Source organism: Mastomys coucha, unplaced genomic scaffold, assembly GCF_008632895.1.
Source record: "Mastomys coucha isolate ucsf_1 unplaced genomic scaffold, UCSF_Mcou_1 pScaffold18, whole genome shotgun sequence".
Taxonomy (NCBI): Eukaryota; Metazoa; Chordata; class Mammalia; order Rodentia; family Muridae; genus Mastomys; species Mastomys coucha.
Genome location: NW_022196900.1, coordinates 51278877 through 51284069, shown reverse-complemented (window position 1 = coordinate 51284069; position 5193 = coordinate 51278877). Strand labels below are relative to the sequence as shown.

Genomic DNA, 5193 nt, shown 5'->3' with positions numbered 1-5193 from the left:
ACCATGACTAATGAGAACTGAGCCAGATAACATTATTGCTGTGGTTATAAATCTCAACATTTAAAAGTTCATCATTCAGTCATTCTCTCATTCAACAAATAGTTTTCAGTGACATTATTTATTTCTAAGTGAGGTCTGAGGTACATAAAAAAGCATAGTGGCTTAGCCTTGTGATATTTACATTTCAAGTATGTACTTTCCCCATGGGCAGTAGATTTTGATGAGAAGAGAAAAGAAACAACATAAAGGAAAAGAAAGGAAAAAGAGGAAAGGGAAAGAAAGAGAAGGGAAGGGAAGGGAAGGGAAGGGAAGGGAAGGGAAGGGAAGGGAAGGGAAGGGAAGGGAAGGGAAGGGAAGGGAAGGGAAGGGAAGGGAAGGGAAGGGAAGAGAAGTGGAATGAAACACCAGACATTGCTTTTGTGCTTAGAAGGAAAGTAAGAGACTTACTTTACGATGCTGCTTTTGTTCCAAGCCATGTTTTTGGTCGAGCAGGCAGACATGGTAGTTTTTCTTCAGTTCTCTAATCAGACAGTGATCTCAAAAAAATATGAACATGTTATACCACAATGGATTCTATAACTTAAAGGCAGCACTGGAAATGTTCATCATTTCCTTCATATAGAAGTCTTTTTACATGTCTCTTCATCCTGGGACACCAGGTATCTTGGAGCTCAGACTTGGAGTTTAGACTCATGATACTATCGCTGTCCTTTATACAGAGACTAGCTTTAGGTGCCCTGCAAGCTCAGCATGACCAACAACTTCCCTGAATGATTGAACATCAGCCTCCTTTCTTTTTGTATTGACAAACACAAAAGAATCGTCCACTGTTAGCATGGAATGATATGCTGGAGATTATTTCATACCTTTGCCTTATAGCTGTGTAAATAAGGCTCATGGGTTTTAATTAACACTCAAAGAACTATTCAACAAGTTCTGATAATGAGATGGTAGAAAACACCCCTTGCCTGTTTGCAGTGGTGTACACACGCGTTCCTGAGAGGGCATTAGAAGTGCATGGCTTCTCACAACACAGGAGCTGTGCCAATTCTCTTAGCGGCTTTACTATAATTTTCTCAGTAATAAATGTATCCTTAACTGCCCAGCACATTTCTTCTTCATCACTAAATTTACCTTTAAGCTTTTAGACTTGGCAAATATTGAAAACCTTGTGAAATGTTTTCATCTCTTGATGTCCCTGCCATAAATTAATTAGTATAACTCATTTTCTCCCATATTTCCATAATCCAGAAATGAGAATCTAATGTAATTTTTAAAAGTCAGGAGGAAAAAGTCACTTGATTTTTTTTCTTTCACTAATGCCTGCTTTTGATCCTCTGAAAAATACAAGGCAAATTTTCAACATAGACAAGAGAGCTTGTATCCTGACTATATTTAAAATAACTCAATCATATTCATTAATAGCAAAGATAGCTGGAAGCCCCCACACTTAGTCTCAAACAACATGAGATCATCAGAGTGAGGGAATTGGATATTCCTCATCATTAATCTTAATTTCAAAAATTGCATTTGAAGATTTAATTTCTCTTCCCATGTCTGGACAAGCAATAAGAAATAATCTTCCAGCTCTTAATTGCATTTACTTCTATGACTTCATATAAGGACAACTGTAGACACTATTTTCAGAAAGAAAAACATCATTGATAATGCTCATTATCTCAGTATCTTTGTAGCCTCAGCAGCTGGATTTCCATGGGACATGAAAAGCAAATAGAAAATACAATTTTCAGCCTTAGTGAATGTCCAAAATTTATTAAAATGCCCATGTCCATGTTTATCTGCTGTCACAGCACAGGTGAACACTGCAACACTTTCCCTCAAGTGGCTTAGCCTCTAGTGGAAAATGAGGATTTTTATTTAAAATTATAGTCATTTAATCAAGCTATCACTTTTTTTAACTTTAAGCAAGATTTTACTAAAGACAGTTTGTTACATAATTAGATACTTCTCTGCTTTGTACACAATTATTCTTGCTCTCCACAGAAAGGCTGCACTTGTAACAGAATAGAACAGAGAAAATGACTCAAAGAGTTATGCTAAAAGCAGAACACTGGTTGTGGTGGTTTGAATATGTTTGACCCAAAGAGTGCCACTATTAGAAAGTATGGCCTTGTTGGAATAGGTGTAGCTTTATTGGAGCAAGTATGTCACTGTTAGAGTGGGCTTGAGATCCACCTGCTAGCTGCCCATGAGACAGAATCTCCTGGGTGCACTCAGATCAAGATGCAAAACTCTCAGCACCTCCAGCACCATGTCTGCCTGGGTGCTGCCATTCTCTCTGTCACAATGATAAAGGACTGAACCTCTGTAACTGTTAGGCAGCCCCAATTAAATCCTGTCCCTTATAAGAGCTGCCTTGATCATGTTATCTCTTCACAGCAGTAAAACCCTAAGTAAAGCACTGGTATATGGCTCTTGCATCTAATATTAGGAATGAATAGATATCTTTATTCAAAATTACAAAATAATTTGTAAGCATGAACAGTGATAGCAAAAATCATTATATATTGTCAATGGAAACAAGTAACTGATGGTTATAGTAATCAGTAGTCAGCATCTTCTTTGATCATCTTGTTCGTGTGAATTCTGTGAAGTTATAGGTGAGGGCCTGCCTTTTAGTTTCCCATTTCAGGGTTCCTCTCTTCTCAAGAATTTCTGTCAGTATACCTTCTGTAGTTAGCATGGAGGCCACCCTGAGAGCGTCCAGTAAAGCAGTTCTTACAGTCTTCCTTTGTACCAATTGTTCTTTTGTCTACCATGTTTACAAAGTTTCTGAGTATTCCACAGTAACCAAGTTCTGAGGAACTGGACAGAATTTATACAACTATCAAAGACCCTTCAACACCTACATTCTTTAACAGTAGGCATTGCAGAAATTTTGAGTGCCCTTTTAGTAATTTCTATACCTATTTTCTGATCTTAATTAGCTGGGTTTAACAAAGTCAATGCTGAGGTGCAGAGCCCCCTCTTAGGACAAAGCCTTCTTCATCATCTGTTTCGTAACATTAGAGCATCCCTAACTCTTTTTTTCTCATTCATTTCAACATCACTTGCCTTTCCATTCTTCAACATATCTACATCTGGAAGTTTAGCCAGTCACTGATTCAACTTTTTCTTTTTATATTTTCTATTTGTAATGACTAACTGCTAAGTGATTTCTAGAGTATGTCTTTCAATTTGAGCTTTGCCACCTTTTCCTTTCAAAAGCGTGATGTCTTCCTTGGCAAAGTGTCCTTTTTTAGTCTGTTTAAAACCAGAGAGATTAGAGCTTCTCCATTAACATCATGAGCAGTCTGGCAACTTCCACAGTAGTTTCAATCGACTGGACACTAGATATTTTTCATTCAATAGAACATAGGCATCTTGAAATTCATATTCCTTGACCTTCTTAAGGTTAATAAAATATAGGGAAATACATTCTGTATTAAGATTTATGCCTCTAGTAACTTTCAATTCAGCATTAAGGGTTTCTCCATCCTTCACTGTGGTGATGTCCTTTCTTCCAAACATTTTCATTGCATCAGAATTGACGTTTCTAATGTCTATCTCCACTTGCAGAAATCATAGCAACTGAGCAATTGCTTCAGGGGCTTTGACAAGTTTAGGCTGTTTTTAAAGATCAGCAGCCAACTTCACACCCCTCTTAATTTCCATGGGATTATGTCCTTTGCTGATCTCAAAAGCCTACTTGACAACAAAAGGGGCCAGAACAAGAGGACTGATGGTACCATCCCTAGCCTCTTAGTTTATGTTATTGGCAAGTTTAGCTCACTCGTTTTTCTATCTATTCTTTAAATCAATTTTATTTTAGAAATGTGACACACACATACCCCCCATCATTTGTTACTGTAGGACTTCCCAAACTCTGTTCAATAATCAGTTCTTCCCTTTAGCTCCATAATAATAGCTACAGCATCTGCTAAAAAGTCTATGCCTTGAAACATTAATGCTCAGGCATCCCCACAATTATATCTTCAGCATGGGACTGCTCACTATGTCCTCACAGAGCCTCTGCCATGTATAAACTCATCCTGGATTCTCTTCTTCATCTCACATGAACAGCCTACAGTCTGTCGTGGGAACACCCCAAAGGCCCTCCATCCATCATCTGCTTAAGGATTCCCTTTTCTTTTCTTTTTTTTTTTATTAGATGTTTTCTTTATTTACAATATCTCCTTTTCCAGGTTCCCCTCCAAAAGAAAAAAGAAAAAGAAAAGAAAATAAGAAAAAAAAATAAAATAAAAAACCAAAAACTAAAACAATCCCCTATCACATTCCAAGATTCAAGGGTCTAAGATGGTTTTAACACACACTGTTAGGGAAAGTAATTCAAACCCTAAAACCAGGCAAATATGTAACCACAACAAAATGTAATACTATAACCGAGAGATGATGTGACAAGGCTCTGCAGCAGGCATTAGAATAACTGAAGCAAAAAGGGAGTGGCATTTTCTGGTGACATATTACTTGAGAGCACCAGATCCACATTCTTTATATGTGGTCTCTGAGACCTATTACCATCAGATACTGCCCCCTCTGCCCCATTTTAGAACGAGTATTAAGGCAACAGGAGGAAAAAGACTTCTCTGTGCAATTAAATAGAAAATTAAGGATAGGAGGTGTGTTTAAGGAACAGAGATGTGTCTGTGCCTACCTGTCAGCCTCAAGTGTTTTCATGCAAAATATTTTGTATGCATATGAACATTTTGGCCTGAAAGAATGTCTGTATACCACATCATGTCTGGTGCTCAGAGAGACCTGAAAAATACCATCTGGTCACCTGAAAGTGAAGTTGCAGACAGTTCTGAGTTTCCATGTGGGTGTGAGGACCCAAACTCAGCTCTTCTGCAGGAGCAGCAGCTGCCTTTAATGGCAAAGCCATCTTTCTAGGCCCTCTCAATACAGAATGTTGATGCTAGCTTGGCTCTGCCAATCATAAGTTGTTTGTTCTTGAATACCTCATTTCACCAATGTGGAATTTAACTGACTTATTAATAAGAATTCTTTTCAACATTTAGGTTTTAAATTTTTCCATTGCATATTTTTGGCATATAAATGTGATATAATTCACAAATACACTTTGGAAATTACAGAGAAATTAAAATTAAGTGTCATTTGATATTCTAATAAATGTGCCATAAATCCATCAGTAAGATTTCCATCCTAGTGTGA

The 5193-nt window shown here is 37.5% G+C and overlaps 1 pseudogene; it reads right to left on the bottom strand.

The window, feature by feature from the left end:
- Positions 1–2587: 2587 nt before the first annotated feature.
- Positions 2588–4903, bottom strand: LOC116095725 (annotated as a pseudogene).
- Positions 4904–5193: the final 290 nt, after the last annotated feature.